At 44.6% G+C, this 24825-nt stretch overlaps 2 long non-coding RNA genes across 4 annotated transcripts; one reads left to right on the forward strand and one right to left on the reverse strand.

The window, feature by feature from the left end:
- Window positions 1-330: 330 nt before the first annotated feature.
- LOC109770678 (uncharacterized) lies at window positions 331-3536 on the reverse strand. Of its 2 annotated transcripts, XR_012180853.1 has the most exons (5): window positions 3271-3536; window positions 3067-3188; window positions 2676-2977; window positions 1818-1908; window positions 331-589 (listed from the first exon to the last, which is right to left on the reverse strand). It is a non-coding gene; the product is annotated as an uncharacterized lncRNA (long non-coding RNA). The 2 variants fall into 2 exon arrangements; XR_002234663.4 differs by having other exon boundaries at window positions 331-1908; window positions 3271-3535.
- Window positions 3537-3738: 202 nt separating this feature from the next.
- LOC109770677 (uncharacterized) lies at window positions 3739-10588 on the forward strand. Of its 2 annotated transcripts, XR_005771355.3 has the most exons (3): window positions 3784-4549; window positions 5984-8547; window positions 10367-10588. It is a non-coding gene; the product is annotated as an uncharacterized lncRNA (long non-coding RNA). The 2 variants fall into 2 exon arrangements; XR_012180852.1 differs by having other exon boundaries at window positions 3739-8547.
- The last annotated feature ends 14237 nt before the right edge of the window (window positions 10589-24825 follow it).

The raw sequence follows: 24825 nt of genomic DNA on the forward strand, positions 1-24825 counted from the left end.
GGAATGGGTCAAGTCAATCACATCATTCTCCTAATGATGTGATCCCGTTAATCAAATAACAACTCTTTGTCCATGGTTAGGAAACATAACCATCTTTGATTAACGAGCTAGTCAAGTAGAGGTATACTAGTGACACTCTGTTTGTCTATGTATTCACACATGTATCATGTTTCCGGTTAAAAAAATTCTAGCATGAATAATAAACATTTATCATGATATAACGATGCGACTATATCTTCCACTGTCGAGGCACGACTTAGAGGCATAACCGCATTGTGGTTTTGTCGCAAGAAGGGCCATCTTCACACAATCCCATGTAATGAACAAGAATGGGATAAAGAGTTGGCTTACAATTGCCACTTCACACAATACATTAATTAAACATACATCATCAGAGTACACGCATAGTCTGACTACAGACAAATACAAATGAAAAGGAAGATAACCCCAAATGCTAGATCCCCGATCGTCCCAACTAGGCTCCACTACTAATCATCAAAAAACGAAACATAGCAACGACCAAGGTCCTCGTCGAACTCCCACTTGAGCTCGGATACGTCACCTGCACTGGTATCATCAGCACCTGCAACTGTTTTGGTAGTATCTATGAGTCACGAAGACTCAACAATCTCAAAACCCGCGAGATCAAGACTATTTAAGCTTATGGGTAGGATGGGGTAATGAGGTGGAGTTGCAGCAAGCACTAAGCAATTATGGTGGCTAACATACGCAAATAAGAGCGAGAAGAGAAGCAACGCAACGATCGAGAAGCTAGAAGTGATCAAGAAGCGATCCTTAAAACTACTTACGTTCAAACATAACCCAAAACTGTGTTCACTTCCCGGACTCCGCCGAAAAGAGACCATCACGGCTACACACGCAGTTGATGCATTTTATTTAAGTCATGTGTCAAGTTCCCTACAACCGGACATTAACAAATTCTCATCTGACACATAACCGCGGGCACGGCTTTCGAAAGTTTATACCCTGCAGGGGTGTCCCAACTTAGCCCATCACAAGCTCGCACGATCAACGAAGGATATTCAATCTCCCGGGAAGACCCGATCAGACTCGGAATCCCGGTTACAAGACATTTCGGCAATGGTAAAAAAGACCAGCAAACCACCGAATGTGCCGACAAATCCCGATAGGAGCTGCACATATCTCGTTCTCAGGGCACACCGGATGAGACAAGCTACGAGTAAAACCAAACCTCAAGTTCCCCCGAGGTGGCCCCGCAGGCTGCTCGGTTCGGACCAACACTCAGAGGAGCACTGGCCCGGGGGGTAAATTCAGATGACCCCCGGGCTCCGGAAACCCAAGGGAAAGGCTTAGGTGAGGCAAATGTAAAACCAAGGTTGGGCCTTGCTGGAGGAGTTTTATTCAAAGCGAACTATCAAGGGGGTCCCATAACCCCAACCGCGTAAAGAACGCAAAATCAAGGAACATAACACCGGTATGACGGAAACTAGGGCGGCAAGAGTGTAACAAAACACCAGGCATAAGGCCGAGCCTTCCACCCTTTACCAAGTATATAGATGCATTAATTAAAATAAGAGATATTGTGATATCCCAACATAATCATGTTCCAACATGGAGCAATCGTCAACATCACCTGCAACTAATAACGCTATAAGAGGGGCTGAGCAAAAGCGGTAACATAACCAAACAATGGTTTGCTAGGAAGGTGTGTTAGAGGCTTGACATGGCAATATGGGAGGCATGATATGACAAGTGGTAGGTAGCGCGACATAGCGATAGAGCGAACAACTAGCAAGCAAAGATAGAAGTGATATCGAGGGTAATGGTCATCTTGCCTGAGATCCCGCGACGAAGAAGAACGAGTCCAAGAAGAAGACAAGCGGGCGTAGTCGAACGAATCATCACAACTCCGGAACGAAACCGAAGCTAACGAGAGAAGCAAACCAGAAAGAAGCAAACAACATGGTAAACAACCATCACATAAACATGGCATGATGCAAAATCAAGTATGATGCATGTCCGGTTTAATGAGGCATGGCATGGCAAAGTGCACAAACAAAACTACAAGTTAACTGGAGCTCAATATGCAACGAGTTGCATATTGGCGAAGCGCCACGTTCAATTATTTATTTCACTCTTGTTTATGTACCCAACAATATTAAATGTTGTTAAACATGGCAAGAGGTAAAACATATATAAACTATCTATTTAGGCAAGTTTAAATGAGGCCGGAAATAACAAACAACAATTCCAGAAAATTCCCATATGCATATTTCAAAGTTGGTATTGTTCTGACTAAAACACCATTTTAATGTTGTTAAACAGGGAAATAAAGTGCACCATGTTAAACTATGCATTTTTCTACCCCATTTACATATAAAGTTTATTAAATTTGGAGCTACGGTTATTTAGTTATGAAATACAATATTTTAACATGGCATTTATGCAAATTAAAGCAAACAGCAAGTTAAACATTTTAAACATGGATGAAAGTAGCATATTATGAAACTAGAATGAATTCTAAACATTTTACATGTATAAAATATTTTAATATGATGCACGGTTCATGAGTTATTAAATGCATGAATGTTGAGGGTTTTTCTGTAAAACCGACATTCTCTGGATTAATAACTAAAATCGTCCAGAGGGAAAAAATTGCATCGGGCCGAATCTGACGGAGCCGGGCTGCTCACATTGGGCCTGCAAGGGCATGCGGAGCTGGGCCTCGCGGGCGAAGGGAGCTGGGCCTGCGCGGCTGTGACCCAGCCGACGCTCGCGGTCAACGGGGACCGGATCGAGCTTGACGCGGCAGAGAACGAACAAGACGGCGGCACTGGAAGCAGAGTCTTCGCGGGCGCGTGCTGGGACTTGCAGCGGCGGGCGCGTTCTCCGGCAGCTCAAGGCGAAGGTGACCGGCAGCTGCTCGGTCCAGTGAAGAAGGCGACGGGGAAGGGGAGCAGCGCGGCTACATGCAGCGGGCGACGGAGCACTTCCTCTGCACTTGAACAGAGAGAGAGATTCAGAGAGGATGGAGCAGAACGAAAAGGGGAAGAAGAGAGAAGGCAAGGGCGACGGGCGCGCGACCTGCGGGCTCCGGTGGCGCGGCCGGGCATGTGCGAGGAGGAGGCACGGGGTTGCGGATCCGAACGGCGGGGTTCCTACGGGTCCTTGCTCCGGCTTGCAGAAGAACGAGCGGCGCCATGTCCCTGTGCAGAGAACGAGAGAGAGAGACCATGAGAGAGCAGAGAGATGGAGAGGGAGATGAAGAGAGAGGCAGGGGCACGCGACCTGGGGCGTGATGATGCTCGCCGGCGGTGGTGGGGATGGCCGAAGAGGCGGCGACGATGGGTGGAGACGCGAGCTGCAGGCGCTCCCGGACGTTCGAGCGGGATCCGCGGGCTCTTATAGAAGAACAGGGAGGTCGGGGTGAGAGATAGAATCAGAGAGAGAAGAGAGAGAAGGAGGAGAGCAGGGGCACGACCTGGTGCCGCTGCTAGATCGGACTGGACGACGAGCGGAGGGAGGATGGCGCTGGTTGGCTGGTGGCTGAAACCAAGGTAGATGCGGGATGGATCCCAAGGAAGAAGAGACAGGAGGAGCGGCGGGATTGATGTGACGGCTCCTAATTTTTACGGAATCAATAACTCCCGAACCTACCGCGTTTTACACTTTGAGTCCGAACGCTGAAATCGCCGTCCATCTGGTCTCCCGATTTTTAAAGCCACGAGTAGTGCCACGTCAGCCTGCTACCACCGTTCGTCCTGAATGAAGCTCGGCCCGTACGCCCCTCCCTCTCACTCTCTCAGCGGACCTTGTCCTATCAGTTCCCCTCCCCACCTTGCTCACCGCCGCACAAATCGACACCATAGCCGCCGCTAACCATGTGCCAATCCGGCCACCGCAGTGCAGCTGCGTGCCGTCGCCTTCGTACAACATCTCCCGCCCGACGACCATTGCCTCCGCCGCGCGGCAAGAAGCCACACAGTTCCCGCGGCGGCCTCGCGGCGAGGAGCATGGCAGGCCCTGGCGGCGGCCTCGTGTGCGGGTCAGGGCACCACGCCAGGGAGAGGGGTCTCGCCCTCCACGGGATCCCGATGCGGGGTGGAGTCGCGGTGGAGGTGCTGCTCGTGGGGGGGCGATGGCCTGCCTCGCGCGAGTGCGGTGGTGAGGATGTGGGATGGCTGCGGCGGGCGGCTACGTAGCAGGTGGCAATGGAAGCTGCCGAGTCACGGCACTAGAGGGGGAGGGAGCGGCTAGTGATGGGGGCGACGGCTGGGGGTTCTCCTCGTCTCACGCGGTCGCTGAGGGAAGCCGGCGGCTACTTCTGTTTCCGTTGGCAGCCGCTCCCGCTTCTGATATGAGTGGATCCTGCTCCCGCTCGCCCCTAGTCAACCTCCTGCGTCGGCGCGCCACTGTCGCCTCCGCCGACTCCACCCATGGGTGGAGGAGATGGCCGAATCGGCCGCCGTGGCGTGCAAGCGCGGGCTGCTCCTGCACAACCACCAGCGCCCGTGGAGGAGCTGCGGCGGGGAGGTGTTCATCTACTCTTTTTTGTCACTGGAATAAGGTGCGCCTGTACTGACGTCTGATGATTTTGCTAGGAGTTAATCTACCTGCTAGATGATGAGTACTATGAGCTTTTTGAACACAATTTGGCGTGATGCTTGTGTATGAAACAGTCCCTAAAAATTGCCATGCTACACTAAAATCAGAGTAGCACGCACTTTTGACGTGATTTAGTTACTAAATTTGCCATGTGAGTAGTACAGAATTTTAGGATTTTGGTCTAATAATACATGGTAATTTCTAATCACGATGTTTAGCAAAACATGGCAAGTTCTTAGATTATTTACAAATTATCACAGCATGGCAACTTTATAATTTGTTAGTTCATTCACCAAACTAGAGAAAATGTACATATAGGTTTGCGAAACTATGATGTATTTTTGCCTCGGCCACTAAAAACGTACCGGCATGGTAGATTTGAGACCATGGGTACATGACATATTTAATTTTGCTCTTCTCTACAACATGACAATTTCTGAAAGTTTCTAAAACATGCCAATCTTGATATACTTCAAATAGTTTGCCACCATTTCTCTTCAAATGTAAGTTAGTTTTTATTTCTCTAACATGGCAAACTTAGTATATGGACCATGGCACAATTAATTGATGGACCATGGCAAGTTTAATTCAAGTATCATGGAAAAATTATTTTCTCTAATATGGCAAACTTGCCATGTTTTTAGACACCTCTAATATTGCCATGACAAAACCACTAAAACATGGCAAATTTTGAAATTTTTAAATCATGGCAAACTGGCCATCCTTCAAATAGTTTACCACCATTTTCTTTGAATGTAGATTATTTGTTATCTCTTTTTAACATGGCAAACTTATTTGATGGACCGTGGCAACATTAATATATTCGCCATGGCAAGTTTAATCCATGTACCATGGCAACTAACACAAAATCTTACCACGGCAATTTAAGATGTGCTTTTGCCTTGGCAAATTAAGATGTTTTTTTACGGTTTGTTTTGCCATAAAAAACTAACATAAATTCTGAAAGTTTCTAAAACATGGCAATATTGCCATCCTTCAAGTAATTTGTCATCATTCTACTTTAAATGTATGCTAGTTTTCATTTTTCGAACACGGCAAACTTAATATATTGACCATGGCAAAATTAATTGATGTACCATGGCAAGTATCATGGAAAAATTCTTTTGTCATATCACGACCGAATTATTTTACATAAATGACATTTTTCTTTATAGATTTTACATGGCAAGTTTAACTCAAGTATCATGTCTACATTTGCCATGTTTTTAGACATCTCTAAAATTGACATGACAAAACGATCACTAAAACATGGCAAGTTATGAAAGTTTTTAAATCATGGCAAACTTGCCATCTTTTGAATAGTTTTCCACCATTTTCTTGAAATGTGGATTATTTTTTATCTCTTTTAACATGGCAAACTTATTTCATGGACCAGGGCAACATTAAATGACCAAGTTTAATCCATGTACCATGGCAACTAACATATAATCTTACCATGCCAATTTAAGATGTGTTTTTGCCATGGCAAATTAAGGTATGTTTTTAGGGTGTGTAAAATTTTGAAAGTTTCTAAAAACCAGGCAATCTTGCGATCCTTCAAATAGGTTGCCACCATTTTCTTCAAATGTATGTTAGTTTTCATTTCTCTAACACGGCAAACTTACTATATGGACCATGGCAAAATTAATTGATGGACCATGGCAAGTTTAATTCAAGTACCATGGAATATTTATTTTGTCACATCGCGGCTTTTTTTTACGTAAATGACATTTTCCTTTATAGATTTTACATGGCAAGTTTGACTCAAGTATCATGTCTATTTTTTGTCCATGTTTTAGATTCCATGGCAAAACAATCACTAAAACATGACAAATTCTGAAAGTTTTTTAATCATGGCAAACTTGCCATCTTTCAAATAGTTAACCCCATTTTTTCTTGAAATGCATGTTACCATGGTCCATATAGACATGGAAATTTTTCCATATTTTATTTATATATTTTTTAACATGGCAAACTTTTTTATGGACCATGGCAAAATTAATTTATGGATCATGGCAAGTTTAATCCAAGTACTATGGCAAATTCATACTCGATAACATGGCAAGTTTAATCCAAGTACCATGGCAAAAACTTTTAAATTTGCATGTTTTCTCATTTAATACCATGGCATTTTCTCGTGTATATGCTGTTTTTTTGTTTTTTACCAGGGCCAATTTTATTTTCTATTCTACGGCAAATTCATCAAGTATACCATGGAAAACTTCTAATTGTGTCATGGCACTTTTTGTCCATGTTTTTACTTTCTCTTGGTTGTGTGTAAGGAAAATGCAAGTAAATTTGTGTATTCAAAGATGTCAAAGTTAATAAATTTTGATCCATTTGACATGGCATTGCTCAGAATTTTTCTATACATGCCCAATGGCAATTTTTGTACAAGTCTTTTTTGTTCTATCTTATATGGTCATTTTTTTTGTGTTTTCTTAATATTATGGCAAAATTTCCACACTCAATTTGTCATGAAGTGTGCAGGAACATCATGTCAAATCATGAAAATTTCTGTAATATACGTTTTTTCCATGATTATGTGGTAGTTCTGTTTATTAAAGCATGGCAACTTTCTGTTCCTGGATATTTTTCAGGTAGTGTTTTTCTTGGTCCAGTACATTTTTAGGCATTTTTTGTGTTTTCTCTATTGTTTAGGATAGAAGCAGTTTTGGGCCTTCAATATTTTAGTTCTTTGTTTTTTTTATTCTTGGGCTTGCCCCATTTTTGGGCTGATCGTTGTCCTTGCCAGATCGTTGTCCAAGTTTATCTGACGTGGGATGGTTCGGGCTAGAGGGGTACTTCTATCGAACGAGTTCGTTCGTTCCAACGACTCTCCCAGCACGAACGACTCGTTCGGGCTGGGGTATCCCCAGACCGATCGTTCGGCAGTTATCGATGTCCAATTTTTATGGTTGGACCTCGTGTATATATAGCAGGTGGATTTGGTTAGGGGTATTGGGTCCCTCCTATCGTAATCGGACGGTTGAAAATAAACGAAAACACTAACGTCCACACATGTGGCACTACTGTAACTCGTCCACATGCGTGGATCACCGTCCAGTTAAGTTCGCACGAATCTTGACACATTGAGGCAGTTTTCACTTGCCACGTAGAACGAAGTTGGTGGGTGGGAGTTTTGGCAGCTCGCCCGCACGCTGGTTTCTCGCACTGATCTTTTGGTTCATGTTCGGGCCGAACGACGCGCTACCGCACAAATCTTATCCACTCCCCCGTCCACTCCTCCCGCGGGTTCACTCTCTCCCCTTCCTCTCGAGCTCGTGCGGCGGAATTTTGAGAGACCACGGTGAGAGGAGCTCGTGCCTGTGGCTGCGTGGTGGCCTACTCAGACCCCGCGACGGAGGAGCTGCTCATGGACGCATGCGCGGCTCTCCCAAGCGCTCCTGCTCGGCGGCTCCGGCGACGCGCGCGCTGGCGGTGAGGAGCGGCGGGAAGGAGATGGGGGCGATGCGTTCGACGACGATGGCCACCCCTGCTACTGTCCTCGGTGTCGGCGCTCGTTCCTTGCCTGCGACGACGGCGCCGCCAGGAACGGCGCCCTCCGCTCTTCCCCACTGTTCTGGCTTGATCTGGTGGCAAGGGTGCTCAGGAGCGATTCGTCGGCGGCGGGGGAGGCGGAGCTCGACAAGGAGGTGAGCGAGGTCGTGCGTCTTGCGGCCGAGCTGCTTGTTGTCGGGGGGAACGTTGTCGTCTTCATGCACTGCGCCGTCAGGGAGATGGTCACCGGGAGGCGTAGGTGTCCGAGGGAGAGGCCACGGAGGTGGGCAGAGGTTGACGACGAGCTTCCGTGCTTCACCATCGGCATGAGGCGCAGTTGGGCCAGGAGGTGGACGAGGCCCTGCTAGTTGCAGCGGAGCTGCTCGTCGGCGTGGACGACGTCTTCTTCGTGTGTGTCGCCGATGGGGAACTGCTCGGCGGAGTTCGTCGCGAGCTCAGGTATTCCGCTGTTTCCCAGTAGCCATCTAATATTTTCCTCATCTACCATGGCCGCCAGCTCGAGTTCTTCTACGGGCCTGGGACGAGCACGATCCCACTACGTTTCATACTGCAATCTTAGATATTGGTTTTACAATTTTTGCATGGATAATCTGTAGTTGCCACGCACATTCCCGGTATGCCGTGATGAAAAGTTTGATATGCACACCTACTGCAGTTCTTGCCATGTTTTTTGCTTAGAAAGAACATGGTTTAGGGAGGAAACAAGTGAACTACATTGGACATGGCAAAAAAACATGGCCGTTTTTTAATATGAGTTGTTGCCATGGATATGACATTTTTGCCATGGCAAAAAACATGGCAGTTTTTTGATACTAGTAGTTGATGGATAAATGCTTTGAGTTTTTTGCCATGGCAAAATTCTGGTTCAATTGCCATGGCAGAATTTTTTGGAATTCATCCCATGACAAATTTGTATGACATCATCTGACTAAGCTAATAGAGCATGGCAACTTAATTTCATGGACCATGCCAATTTTTATTTATTTTTATTTGCAAATTTATTCTTTTTCTAGATAATATGGCAACTCTAGTGTTTATAACATGGCAATTTAACTTTTTTATTTTGGACCACGGTTGCCATGGCAACATGAAAATTTTAATTAAAAATAACATGGAATTTTTTTAATGAACTCGCCATGGAAATTCTTTGTTCATAATTTGTTCCTTTTCTACATGCAGACATTGGTCATGACATTTTTGCCATGGCAACTTTCTTAACCATGGCAAAGAAATCTTCATCGTCATGGCATATTTATTATTTGAACCATGTTAAATTCATACTTCATATATGGCAAATTTATTTATTACGGGGCATGGCAATTGTAGTTTATGGGGCATGGCAAATTCATGCTTCATAACATGGCAAATGTAGTCATGGCAAAAAAAACTTGAAACCTTTTGTGATGAATCCAATAAAGAAACTTGCCATGGCAAAAATCTTACAAGTTTTGCAATGCCATCAATTCAAAATTTGCCATGGTTCCATCCTAAGTCCCCACGACCACTACAAAAAATTTTCATGGCAAAAATCTTATATTTTTTGCCATATCATCAGTTCAAAATTTGCCATGGTTCCAACACAAAGTTTGCCATGTCAAAATCTTACAACTTCTTGCCATGGCAAAATCTTACAACATTTGCCATGTCAAGTTCAAAAACTTAAAACGCCATTGCAAAGCATGGTATTTTAAGAGAAAATACCATGGCAAATTTTTATATACATTTGCCATGGCAATTTTTTATGTACATTCTGCCATGGCAATGTATTAATTATACTTTGTTTTATACATGGCAAATTTCTTTTATATAAGCATGGCAATTTGAAATATGCATTTGCCATCGTAATTTTGGTCCTAATTTTGTTTTGGTGTATGACAAAATAACGTAACATGATTAAAATGACGTAATGATGTTTTCGGCCACGGCAAATTTGTGCTCCACTTTAGTTTTTTTTTTTCAGCCAAGGCATTTTTGCCGTGATTTGGATAGGTTTTCATACCAATTTTTGCCATGTATAATGGTAAATTATTCTTTTGTGTCTTCATAACATAGCAAATTCATTTTTTGTTCATACGGCAAATTCCATTTTTCGTCATCATTTTTTCATATGGCAAATTCTATTATTGTCACATGGCACATTCTTGACATTTTCTATTTTTATATTTTTTTGTTCATAACATGGCAAATTAGTTTATCTACGGTCATATGGCAAATTCATTTAAGTTCTCATGGCAAATCCATACCATTTTTCTTTCAGGTTACCTAGGCCAACAGGGGACGAGAAATTGGATCAGCAGCTGGCGGTTTAGTTTCTCTCCAGCGGATCAGCAACCATGGCAATTTTTACACTGAACTCTATTTTTGATGGCAAGGAGTTCCTTTTTCTTCTTCATTTTTTACTTTTTTTCCTCGTGCTTTTTATTTCACGTCTGGGAAGAGGCCCAGCAAAATGGGCTCTTAGGCCTTTTTAGATCGCTAAGATCGTTCCGAACGTCAGTGGGTTATCGTACCCGAAGGACTCGTCCGGTGCGCTGGTCCTGCTGCCACACGTGTGGGCATTTTAATGTTCGCCCACACAGGGCCGTGTGGGCTGTCTCCTGGGTACACCACACGACTCGTGTGGGCGGGTGTCCATTGTGTCACACGTGTGGCAGTTATCGGCGTCCAAAATAAATAGGTTAGAGAGTTCAATGAATAAAACGTAGATATTTTAGGCAGGTTTGAGGACGATCCGGATCCAAGGTAATGACAGCGCGGTTCGGGTTCGGGGAAGTTTCGGACGCGGGCGAAGGGTCGATGCACTGTGCAAAAAAAGGGTTAGGTGGTTTGACAAGAGGGGATCGAAAACCCAGTTGGTCTGAGAGAGGTCGACGAAGACAAGAGGGCTTGACAAAAGGTCAACAAAGAAAGAGAGAAGCGGCACGAAGAACGACTACGAGCTTTATGAAAACATGTGGATGCAAAGCGCGTGATGACATGATGAAACGCAACAACACCACCAATAAAACACACAACGGTCACGCAAAACATGGAAGGCATCTGGAGCGCCGGTCTTGGGGCGTCACAATTTCATTTCAGATAGATCAGATATAGCATCATGATGCCCAGCTGCAGTCTCAGTGTCACTGGGGTCAGCTGATGCATAGCTACTCTTATGCGGCGTTGTTGCGTAATAATCAACATCCTCCATGCTCGCCTCCCCTCCCATCTCCTGGCTATCTGTCAGTGTTAGAGTCGTCTGCATCATCATTGACTGCCCAATTTCCTTTCGAATCCTCGGATCCATGTCCCTCCTCAACCTTTCATACAATTTATTCTATTTCATTTCACTCCTCGCTTTTTTCATGCTGAGCCTCTCTTCTTTGCTGAGTGTGTAAGCCCTCTTGTGCGGGACATTGACACCTATACCCCTTACACGGCCAGGGGGCTCTTTTGTTTTCAGAGCATTGGACAGTGTCACATGGCCATGAGTTCCTGTAGAACCTTCCAGGGATCTTGGAAGCCTTTAACATCACACGATACAGTTCTTCGGCATGTGAGTTTTCAAAGTAATAAGTTCCGCCGTCACACCTCCTTGCACGTGCCCGCAAGTAGTCTCTAGCACACTCGCCCATGATTTCACTAAAGGTCGGTTTCCCACCTGCAGCTACTACTTCTTTGTCCTCATGGTCCCATATGGTTTCATGCCTTAGTATCCTGCCACACCCATATGGTGGGGTGTGTGTGTTTCTCTTCTGACCTTCCGATTGCTTGACACTCTTCTCAGTAAACTCTATAGTTGCCCTGGACCTTTTGAATTCTGCCCAGTCTGCCTTTGTAATTTGGGGGTATGCATGGATTGGTTTCTTGCCTTCACTCAAGTACTTCTTGTATAACACGTGCTTCCAGTTTCTCCAAGCATCCCTGGCCTTCTTCAGTGCAGCGTGTTCCACCTGCATTCTCCACTACTCTGGAACGTTGAAGTGTTCCATGATCTCTCGGACTATCCTTTGCCGTGTTTATGTGTCAGCTTTCCGAAACCCCGACAGATTAATGTTGAGCCTTGCCCTGCCAACAGATCCACGCACACTCCTGAACCTCGTGCGTGCTTTATCTGGTTTTGTTGGAGCCCAAGACTTTAAATCGATGTCGGTTAATTCATATACACCTTTAGGCTGGTGTGTGGGCTTTCTTGGAGCGTTCTTCCGTGTCCTGGCCGAAAGGGTGATTGCTGCAGCTCTATCCCGTTCCAGATTACTTGATCCCTGACCATCTGCTGGAGACCTAGGGTTGTCGAACTTAGATGAAGATACATCGCCTGAAGCATGAGTGATGTCGCTGCTACTCGGCATCTATAGAGAACATATGTGAAACTCAGGAAAGGAGGATAAGCATAAAGCTAACAACTTGGTAGCAAGCTGTCTAAACATGTCATGCAATAATTTTGAAAATGTACGGCTAATTTGTTAACTTTGTGTAACTCGGGCGCCCATGATCGGTAAATCGACAATACCTAATTGAAACAAATACAACTTATATGTACTAGTTAGGAAAGTAAATAATGAACATATATACGCTCTTCACTATTTTATAGCCAAATTGGGAACATACCGAACGAAATAGGAAGAAGGATTGCAAGGAAACATGCCTCACCACGATGGAGAGCAGTAACTAATAGGTTTTGTGCAAACCCGGCAGGACCACAGGAGAGGCGAGGGTTACAAGATCGATATGCTTGAGGGCGGCTGGCGAGCAAATGAAGACGATGAGGTGCGGGCAGCCGCGTGTTAGGAACGACAGTGGAGGTAGGGGTGACGCCAAAGAGCAGGCACACGGCTGGGTTGAGCACGCTGGCGCCAGAGAGGGTTCTGGTGTGGATCTGGGGGAGGGGGGAGCATGCGATGGAGATTGGGTGCACTAATGAGTGAAATGGGGGCGAGCGGTGGGGGGATGTTGGCGGCTTCGGTGAAAAAAGTGAAAAATGATCCTCGATCGCCGCACCAAAAGGCCTATGCAAACGGTTGCCTCTAAGCGCCCGTGTGCACAAACAACATAATTTCGTTTGAAATGAAGACGTGCTAATTTTGAAATGAAGACGTGAGTTCATCATTTCGCCTTGAATTTTTTTCCATAGTAAACAATCACCATTATACCATAGGTTTGATTTTCTGGCGCATTTCAGGTTCATTTGCTATACTTAAGCCTTTTTTGCATTTACCGTGCATTTTGGCATATAAATCAAATCCTACCCGCAACTGGATGTGCTGATGAAAGGGATGAGGATTGCCGTTTGATCTAGGAGCATCCAACGGTCCAGACGTACGATCCGTGGGGTTTGGGTTCTGGCTAATCAGAACACTCGACTCACTCGCGCGTGCAGTATGGAGGTAGGCATCGGCCACGGTTTAGTAGGCACACGGCTTTCATGACTGAACTGTGTCCTATTTGAAAACATTTACATCAACTAACAACATATTTTCGTTTGAATGAAGACCCGAGTTCATCTTTTTGCCTCGATTTTTTTTCCATGGTAAGCAATCACCATTGTACCCTAGGTTTGATTTTTTTTCCGTGCATTTTAGGTATCGTTTGTTATATTTGAGCCATTTTTGCATTTACCATGCATTTAGTGCACATATATATTCTCCTATACTAACACTTCCGGACTGCATTGATAAGACATTGATAATCCCAAAGTGCAAGGAATCATCGTAGCAATTTCCAAAGGTGGACGTGATAATATGGAGTGTCGAACCCTCAAGGAGCTAAAGGTAAGATTAATATTAACTCAAGTCCTATCTGCCACCGATATAACTCTACGTACACCGAGCGTTTGCTTTCATCTAGAAACGAGAAATAAAACTACGTTGTGGGTATAAAGAGGATAGCTTTGCATAATATCGGAGAGCTAAAATATAAAAATAGGTGTTGTTAACATAAAGTTAGAATATATCACAATATATTACAAATAGCGAGATTGAAATAATGATGGAATGATGTGCGGAATTGTCCTACGCAATTGTTAACAAGATCGGTTATCATTATTGCAATTTTATATGAGGGAGATGTATAAGCTAACATACTTTCTCTACTTGAATCATATGCACTTATTGAATGGAACTCTAGCAAGCGTCAGCAACTACTAAAGATCATTAAGGTAAAACCAAACCATAGCATTAAAGTATCAAGTCCTCTTTACTCCCATACGCAAACAACCCCTTACTCGGGTTTAAACTTCTATCACTCTAGCAACTCACTATAAGCGAATCATGAACATATTGCAAACCCTACAGCGTGAATTCCTGATACGTCTCCAACGTATCTATAATTTTTGATTGTTCCATGCTATTATATTTTCTGTTTTGGATGTTTTATATGCATTAATATGCTATTTTATATGATTTTTGGGACTAACCTATTAACATAGAGCCCAGTGTCAATTTCTGTTTTTTTTCTTGTTTTAGAGTTTCGTAGAAAAAGAATACCAAATGGAGTCCAAACGGAATGAAACTTTCACGATGATATTTCTTAAACCAGAAGACATCCAGTGGACTTGGAGTACACGTCAGGGAAGCCACGAGGCATCCACAAGGACGTTGGGCGCGTCCCCACCCTTGTGGGCCCCTCGTGACTCCACTGACCTATTTCTTCCGCCTATATATTCTCAAATACCCCAAAACCTTTCGGGGGTGCCACGAAACCACTTTTCCACCGCCGCAACCTTCTGTACCCGTGAGATCCCATCTAGGGGCCTTTTCCGGCGTCCTGCCGAAGGGGGATTCGATCACGGATGGCTTCTACATCAACACCACTTCCTCTCCGATGAAGCGTGAGTAGTTTACCACATGCCTACGGGTCCATAGCTAGTAGCTAGATGGCTTATTCTCTCTCTTTGATTCTCAATACCATGTTCTCCTCGATGTTCTTAGAGATCTATTCGATGTAATACTTTTTTGCAGTGTGTTTGATGAGATCCGATGAATTGGGGATTTATGATCAGCTTATCTATGAATATTATTTGAATCTCCTCTGAATTCGTATATGCATTATTTGATATCTTTGTAAGTCTCTTTGAACTATCAATTTGGTTTGGCCAACTAGATTGATTTTTCTTGCAATGGGAGAAGTGCTTAGATTTGGGTTCAATCTTGCGGTGCTCGATCCTAGTGACAGAAGGGGAACCGACACGTATTGTATTGTTTCCACCGAGGATAACAAGATGGGGTATTCATCATATTGCTTGAGTTAATTCCGCTAGATCATGTCATCTTACTTAATGCGTTACTCTGTTCTTATGAACTTAATACTCTAGATGCATGCAAGAGTCGGTCGATGTGTGGAGTAATAGTAGTAGATGCATAATCGTTTTGGTCTACTTGGCACGGACGTGCTGCCTATATTCATGATCATTGCCTTAGATATCGTCATAACTTTGCGCTTTTGTATCAATTGCTCGGCAGTAATTTGTTCACCCACCGTAATATTTTCTATCTTGAGAGAAGCCTCTAGTGAAACTTATGGCCCCTGGGTCTATTTTCCATCATATAATCTTCTAGTTTTCATCATATAAGTTTCCGATCTACAATTTTAGTTTCCTTTAACTTTATTTGCAATCTTTTACTTTCTGATATATAAACCAAAAATACCAAAATATTACTTTACCGTTTATCCATCTATATCATATCTCACTTTGTAAATAACCGTGAAGGGATTGACAACCCCTTTGTCGTGTTGGGTGCAAGTTGGTGTTTGTTTGTGCATGTATTCGGTGGCTTGTTGCGTTGTCTCCTACTGGATTGATACCATGGTTCTCAAAAGCTGAGGGAAATACTTACTCTACTTTGCTGAATCACCATTTCCTCTTCAAGGGAAAAACCAACGCAAGCTCAAGACGTAGCAGGAAGAATTTCTGGCGCCATTGTCCGGGAGATCTACGCCAAGCCGAGACATACCAAGTACCCATCATAAACTCTCATCCCTCGCATTACATTATTTGCCATCCGCCTCTTGTTTTCCTCTCCCCCACTTCTAAAACGATTTTCGAAAAGATTCGCCTTTTCTTCGCCCCTCTTCCGTCTGTCTTCTCTCGCTTGCTTTTTTGTGTGCTCGTGTGTTTAAACGTCTGCTTCGCTTTTATGGCTAGTCCTTTTTCTCTTCCCTTGTCTCCTGAGTTTGAAGTTCTTCACTTCTAACAAAGACAAAGAGAAAAATTAAAAGATTCTTGGTATAGGATGATAGAATCCTATCGTAATTGCACTATAGAAGGGGATTTCAAGATTTTACTTTATAACTTTTATGTTGGGCTAAACATGTCCCATAGGCAACTCTTGGATTTCGCTACTAAAGGGAATTTTATTGAAATTAATCCCAGTATTGCGTATGAGATTATAGAGGGAATAGTAGAATAGTTCGCCCACAAAAGGGACTACATCATACTCAGGAAGGGACCCAAGTTTTTGAGAAACTAAGCGAAGTAACGAAAATTTTGCAAAAATCTCTTGAACCTCTCAAAAATGTTAGCGGGAACCTTCACCGCATGATTATGTTGATCACTCTTTGCAATAAGCGGTTAGATGCTCTAGATCTATAAATTTCCAGATATGAAGGGAAACGTAAGGAACCTCCCGGATTCGAGAATGTTTCCATTAAAAACATAAAAGCTAAAGATGATAATACTTAGATCTATTCGTGTTTTATGCCTAGATAAGGGCGTTAAACAATAGCGCTTGTTGGGAGGCAACTCAGTTTTATTTTCCTTTTTGCTTTTTAGGCCCTGTTTTGAAATAAATAATTCTTCTAGCCTCTGGTTAGATGTGGTTTTATGTTTTAGTTAGTGTTTGTGCCAAGTAAGACCTTTGGGATAGCTTACGGTGATAGTTGATTTGATCCTGCTGAAAAACAGAAACTTTTGCGCCCAGGAGATTAGTTTTCAAATTTAACAGAAGCGCGATAAAATACTGATTATTTTTGAAGGTGATTAATAAACAAATTGCCTAGGACTTTCTAATTTCTCAGAATTTTTGTGTTACAGAAGTATTCAAAATGTCCAGATTGCTACAGACTGTTCTGTTTTTGATAGATTCTGTTTTTCGCGTGTTGTTTGCTTATTTTGATGAATCTATGGCTAGTACCGGGGGGTATGAACCATGGAAAAGTTGGAATATAGTAGATATTACACCAATATAAATAAAGAATGAGATCACAATAGTACCAAAAGTGGTGATTTATTTTCTTATACTAATGGAGCTTACGAGATTTTCTGTTGTGAAGTTTTCAAGTTTTGGGTAAGGATTTGATGGACTATGGAATAAGGAGTGGCAAGAGCCTAAGCTTGGGGATTCCCAAGACACCCCAAGGTAATATTCAAGGATGCCAAGAGCCTAAGCTTGGGATGCCCCGGGAAGGCATCCCCGCTTTTGTCTTTGTAACACCCTGAACGTAACTTTCCATTTTTGTAACTCCAACTCTTGCCATTTTCGGCTATGTGTTATAATATTCCCTCAGTGGTTGGGTTTTTGTTTTTCGTTTTGCATTTTGTTTATGTCATGCATCTCATATCATGTCATCATGTGCATTGCATTTGCTTACGTGTTCGTCTTTTGCATCCGAGCATTTTCCCCGTTGTCCGTTTTGCAATCCGACACTCCCACCCCCTCCGGCGCACCCCTCTTGTTTCTTTTCGTGAGCGGGTGTTGAACGTTCTCGGAATGGACCGAGGCTTCCCAAGTGGCCTTGGTATACCACCGGTAGACCACCTGTCAAGTTTCGTTCCATTTGGAGGTCGTTTGGTGCTCCAACGGTTAACCTGGTAACCGCAAAGTCCTTTTGCGTGTTGCAGCAAAACCCCTCTCTAAATAGCCCAAAACCCCTCTAAGTCATCTCCATGCTCTAGGTCATTCGATCACGATCGTGTGGGCGAAAACCGCACTCCGGTTGGAGTCTCCTAGCTCCCTCTAGCTATTTAAACACCTCCCCCTCCGAAATCTCGGGCAAAAACCACCCTAACCTTAGTTCTTTTCCCCTCCGCGCCGCCGGACGCTTATCCCGCAGCCGCGGACGCGTCCACCGCCACCCCTCGCCCAATCGGCGCCTGCCCGTGGCCGGCCCTCCCGGTCCTCTCGCGCGCCGCCCGTGCCTCGCCTGCGCACGCCGCTCCCGCGCGTCCACCGCGCGCCGCCGCCCTCCGTCCGCCGCCGCACTCCGCTCCCCGCCGTCTGCCCGCGCCGCCGCCTCGGTGCCCGCCGGCGCCACCCGTCGCTGCTCCTCCTCCGCGCTGCCCCGCGCCCGTCGCCGCCTCCCCGACCGCCGTCCTCCCGCGCCGGCCCCGCCGTCTCCTCCCTCGCCGCCATCCCCCTCCGCCGCCGGCAGCCGCGTCAGCTCCAGCGAACCCTAGCCCGATCCAGATCGGGTCAACGCCGAAGGTTGACTCTCCCATTCCCCCAAAATTTCTCCAAGTCCCATGCATCTTACAATATATGGCCATGTTCATCGCATCATAACTCTCTGCATATATCTCCATTTCGTGCGTGTAATATATCGAAATGTTCGCCTCTAGATGCTCTTCATTTTGTTCCATTGCACCATATTTATTTAGTCCATCTTGATGCCCAAATCTCTGGTGCAAGAGTGCTAGTTGCTGTTACTTATCAAAACTTTGGGTTTTGTTATTTTTGTTGCATTTGATGTGTGCATCTTATGGGCATGAGCCCTACATGTGTTTTGATGCATGCCATGCCATCTTTACAGAGGTGTATGCCATGTATTTTTGTGATCTCTGTGGTGACTAGCACAAGCATGCAAACTAGGCTCCGTAATGTTCTGATTTCAGAGACTTGGTGATTTCTCTGTCTGAGACTGCTGTTATTTTGTTGCTATGTATCCATGTGGCTACAGAGGGATCCATGCTTATTTTGGTGATGTTCAGTAAGGATGTTTTGTAGATATTGTTGTAGTTGATCCATTCATGCCTTTGTTTGTAATTATGGAGTGCCATAGCATGACTCAACAGAATCCAACCACACTAGAATGGTTGGTACAAAGCCCTCCGGCCTTTCATACTTTTGGAGAACTTCCTGCGGTAAAAGAGACAAAAAGCTAAAAAAAAACCTCTCCTAACTATGAAGGAAGTTTCATAGAGATAGGTGTGGGGAAATCAGTTCTTCATTTGAAGAGTTAGTTGGCTGGCCTACCGGCCCGCAGATTAGGTTGGCTTTTATCGCCAACTGAACTGCGTAACCAAAGCGATTTCTTCTTGGTGGAGATAGGTGGGTCCTGGTCCAACCTAAGTCAGTTCGAACCTGACGGAATCTTGCTCTACTTTTGCTATAAAATATTTCTAGCAGATTGTTAACATGATATCCAATTTTGTCAAGCTTGTTGTACTTGTTTCATACATGCTATGTACTTGCTCTTGCCATGGATAGCTTCATAAACATGCCATCTTGCTGTAGGTATGATTGTTTTATCATGCATTGCTTTGTGGTGAGTGCATCAAGATTACCAAGATGCCCTCATAATGTCTGTTTCTGCCATGCTCTGTTTTCTGCTAAGTCTGAAACCTGTTAACGAAACTTGCTATGTTTACATGGTTGCCATCATATCTTCTGGTCCTTTTTGGCTTATGGTCAGTAAGGGACTTTTGTCATAGGAATTTAGTAGAATACTGCCATGCCTTGTTTTGCCATGTTAAGTTCCTGTATCATGTTGATTTCGTGCTCTGAACATTGCTACCTGATGCTGATTCTGCCATGTCCAGTAATTTTCACCAAGTCTGTGAACCTGTTATTTTTTTGCACTTCTGCTATGCTTGTTTGAACCTGTTGTGGTGTGATCTAGCCATGGCTCAGTGTTCATCTTTTGTCAAGCATCTCCTGTAGATTACTGCCATATGCTTTGTTGCTATGTTAGAGTGCTGTAGCATTGTTACTTGTTGCATTCTAAGTGCTATCATGCTGTTAATCGCAGATTCGTGTCATTCTTGTTTTGCTTGCCATTTGCAAACCGTGCATCCGTTTCCGGTGATCTTTATATCGATTTCAACCGAAATCATCTCATCTTTCCAGTGGCATGCTTGGTTTGCCAAGTTACTGCCTTGTTCATCATTTTTCCTCCGGAGCATGCATACGCATCACATATCATATCTCGCATATCATACATGTTTTGCATCATGTTGCTTGTGCATTTCCCGTGTTTGATTGTGGTTCCGTTGCTTGTGTTTTTGTTTCGGGTAGAGCCGGGAGACGAGCTCGTGAACGAGGAACCTGTTGAGTACGCTTACGAGGATCAAGCTTTCGACAACTCTGAGAACCTTGCAGGCAAGATGATCATACCCTCGAAATCACTTCTATCTTTGCTTTGCTAGATGTTCGTTCTATTGCCATGCTGCGCTACCTACCACTTGCTATATCATGCCCCCATATTGCCATGTCAAGCCTCTAACCATCCTTTCCTAGCAAACCGTTGTTTGGCTAAGTTACCGCTTTTGCTCAGCCCTTCTTATAGCGTTGCTAGTTGCAGGTGAAGTTGAAGTTGGTTCCATGTTGGAACATGGATATTTTGGAATATCACAATATCTCTTATTTAATTAATGCATCTATATATTTGGTAAAGGGTGGAAGGCTCGACCTTATGCCTGGTGTTTGTTCCACTTTTGCCACCCTAGTTTCCGTCATACCGGTTTTACGTTCCTTGAGTTTGCGTTCCTTACGCGGTCGGGTGATTTGTGGGACCCCCTTGACAGTTCGCCTTGAATAAAACTCCTCCAGCAAATCCCAACCTTGGTTTTACCATTTGCCACCTAAGCCTTTTCCCCCGGGTTTTCGCGAGCCCGAGGGTCATCTTTATTTAAACCCCCGGGCCAGTGTTCCTCTGAGTGCTGGTCCAAACTAGAGCCACCTGCAGCGCCACCTTGGGGAAACTCGAGGATTGGTTTTAGTTGTACGTAGTGTTCATCCAGTGTGCCCCGAGAATGAGATATGTGCAGCTCCTATTGGGATTTGTCGGCACATTCGGGTGGCTTTGCTGGTCTTGTTTTACCATTGTCGAAATGTCTTGTAAACCGGGATTCCGAGACTGATCGGGTCTTCCTGGGAGAAGGTTTATCCTTCGTTGACCGTGAGAGCTTATAATGGGCTAAGTTGGGACACCCTTGCAGGGTATTATCTTTCGAAAGCCGTGCCCGCAGTTATGAGGCAGATGGGAATTTGTTAATGTCCGGTTGTAGAGAACTTGTCACTTGACTTAATTAAAATACATCAACCGTGTGTGTAGCCGTGATGGTCTCTTCTCGGCGGAGTCCGGGAAGTGAACACAGTTCGTGTTATGCATGAACGTAAGTAGGTGTTCAGGATCACTTCTTGATCATTTCTAGCTTCGCGACCGTTACGTTGCTTCTCTTCTCGCTCTCTTTTGCGTATGTTAGCCACCATATATGCTTATTGCCTGCTGCAGCTCCACCTCATTACACCATCCTTCCCTATAAGCTTAAATAGTTTTGATCTCGCGGGTGTGAGATTGCTGAGTCCTCGTGACTCACAGATTCTACCAAAACAGTTGCAGGTGCCGACGATGCCAGTGCAGATGATGAGATCGACCTCAAGTGGGAGTTCGACGAGGAACGTCGTCGTTACTATGTGTCTTTTCCTGATGATCAGTAGTGGAGCCCAGTTGGGACGATCGGGGATCTAGCATTTGGGGTTATCTTATTTTCATTTGGATTTGACCGTAGTCGGTCTATGTGTGGATTTTGGATGATGTATGAATTATATTTATGTATTGTGTGAAGTGGTGATTGTAAGCCAACTCTCGTTATCCCATTCTTGTTCATTACATGGGATTGTGTGAAGATGACCCTTCTTGCGACAAAACCACAATGCGGTTATGCCTCTAAGTCGTGCCTCGACACGTGGGAGATATAGCCGCATCGTGGGCTTTACAAGTTGGTAATCAGAGCCATCCCTGACTTAGGAGCCCCCTGCTTGATCGAATCGCTAGCGTTGTTGAGTCTAGAACAAAAATGTTTTGAGTCTTAGGATTATATATATCGGAGAGTAGGATTCTTTTTACTCCTCAGTCCCTTCGTCGCTCTGGTGAGGCCTCCTGACGTAGAAGTTTTGACTCTTCTCACCTCAAATTTCACTAATTTTTTTTAGGATCACGCGGGTATCTTGGAATCGTTCCGATGGTTTTGTGACGAGAACATTGTCCTTGGTGCCTCCTGACATTTAGGGGTTGTGGCAGTGTCCCGGGGAGTTGAGCTCCGAGGTGTTGTCGTCACAATTTTATCATTGCAGTTCTGGAATACCTGAGTTTCGCCGACATCGAAATCTCTTTTATGCAGTTGTTGGTGAGATCACCTCGACGCCACCCAGTACTGGGGCGGGAGTTCGGGAGTATTGCCATAACTCGTATAACGGATGCTTTTCGAAGGTTGAGGTACACGATTTCTGAAGGTTTCTTGGTTATGTGTTGACGGATGGATACAGCTGGATCTAGGGATTGCTAGTTTGGGTGATATATTTTGTGTCCCCTGTATCCCCAACACCAGATTGCATAACCAGAAAGTTTCGGGAGTTTATAAGTGGGAATTCAAGTAGCTCCTAGGATATCTTTCTGACAGACGCATGATATGAGATTGGGGTTCGACGTCTAGTGGTCCGCCTTTCCACGGTTGGTTTTACAGTGGTCTCGTAGTGTCTTAAAGATTCCTTGACTATGCCGACTCGGGGACGCTTTGTATGTCATGTGCACAGCCTTGTACATGATGGTGCTGTACGATCGAGCCCGTGTGGGCCCCACCACAAAAACTTCGGACGAAATCTCTATCATATGTTTGTTCCGGCTTATTCTGCAAGCCAATACTTTGTTTTGTTTTGAATTGTGCTATTTGAGTTGCTTCGAAGGCAAATATTGATTCCATACCTTTTTCTAAGTGGCTTCTCAACTTAATGGAAGTGTGATGATTTACTATGGAATTCATTCGTTCATCTTCGTTCGAATGTTTATTGTGAAGACTATATGTTGCAATTTCTATCCGTTGATTCTACTTGTCTATTTGTCTATCAAGATGCTAACGGGAGTCACCCTCTTCAGGATGGCTCCGCCAACGCGTCAGAATCCGGAACGCAATGATGGGAGTCAGGCGAACCCTCCGCCACCACCTCCGCCTCCGGAGGCATGGAAAGCTATCTTGGCAGCCACCAACGCCAATGCTCAGATGATTCTGCAACTCTTGCAAGAACGCACCCAAGGGCAAGGCAATCAAGGAAATCAAGGTCAAGGCAACAATCAGCCTCACTTCGCTACCCTCAACCAGTTCCTCGCAAATCAGCCCAAGTCTTTCAGCTACTGTGCCGAGGCCACGGATGCCGATGATTGGCTCGTGGACATCAACAAGCATTTTGAATGTAGCAATGTTAGGCCTGAGGACTATGTCAAGTTCGCTTCTTTTCAGCTCAAGGACCAAGCTGCTGATTGGTATCAACAATACAAAGATTCCAGAGGAGGTCGTGTGATCACTTGGACTGACTTCTCTCGGGACTTCAAAGCTCACCACATTCCACAAAGTGTTGTTGAGAGCAAGCGTGAGGAGTTCCGCAATCTAAAGCAAGGCAACATGTCTGTGTATCAATTCAACATCCAGTTTCAGAAACTTGCTCGCTTCGCTAAACAAGACGTTCCTGATAAAAAGAGCATGATCTATCACTTCAGAGGTGGCCTTAGAGAGGATCTGCAGTTAGCTCTCGTTCTTGTTGAGCCTACTCAGTTTGATCAATTCTATAACATGGCACTGAAGCAAGGGGCTGCTCAGCTCAAGTGTGAGGCTTCTAAGAAGAGAGTCAGGGACGCAGTTCAGTCTTCTTCTTCCTCACTAGTGGCTGCTAAGCAACAGAAGTTCTGGTTGCCTCCTCCTCCTCCGTTTCGTCAGCCTTGCCAGCAGAAGAACAAAGGTGGCCATGGATCTTCCCACTCTGGCTATCAGAACAAGTCTCAGAATCAAGCTCCAAAGTCGAATGCTCCTTATCATCGTCCACTCTCAGAGGTGACTTGCAACAAGTGTCAGCAGAAAGGTCACTATGCTAACAAATGCTTCAACCAGAGGCGCCTTCCGCCTCCTCCTCTTGTGAGATCTTCCAGCAATGCAGTGGTCAAGCATAATCCCAAGTCTGCAAAGGTGAACATGATGAATGCAGCTCAAGCAGAGGAATCTACTGATGTGATAATGGGTAATCTCTCAGTTAATGATATTCCTGCAAAAGTTTTATTTGATACTAGTGCATCGCATTCTTTCATTTCAAGACCTTTTGTGGCTATGCATGATCTGGTTACTGAAGTATTGCCGAGTCCTTTGTCTATTGTTTCCCCGGCTCGACAAATGACTTCTCGAGTATTCGTTCGGCATTCCGTTATCAAGATGGGCGATTATAAATTTCTGGCCAAACCAATTGTTCTTGGTGACTCGGATATTGATCTAATTCTCGGGATGGACTGGCTTTCTAAGCACAAGGCTCAACTTGATTGTGCTGCCAGGGAAATTCAATTGACACACTCTTCTCAGGATGTTATCATTTATGCCGCTCGTGATGAAACCATTCGGTTATTTTCTCTCAATGAGAAGGGCGAATTGAATGCCATCTCTCAAATTCCAGTCGTTTGTGATTACCAAGATGTCTTTCCAGAAGAGCTTCCGGGTATGCCTCCTCACCGACCAGTTGAGTTCGTTATCGATCTTGAGCCGGG

The sequence above is a fragment of the Aegilops tauschii genome, chromosome 1 (genome assembly GCF_002575655.3).
Source record: "Aegilops tauschii subsp. strangulata cultivar AL8/78 chromosome 1, Aet v6.0, whole genome shotgun sequence".
In the NCBI taxonomy this organism is placed as follows: Eukaryota; Viridiplantae; Streptophyta; class Magnoliopsida; order Poales; family Poaceae; genus Aegilops; species Aegilops tauschii.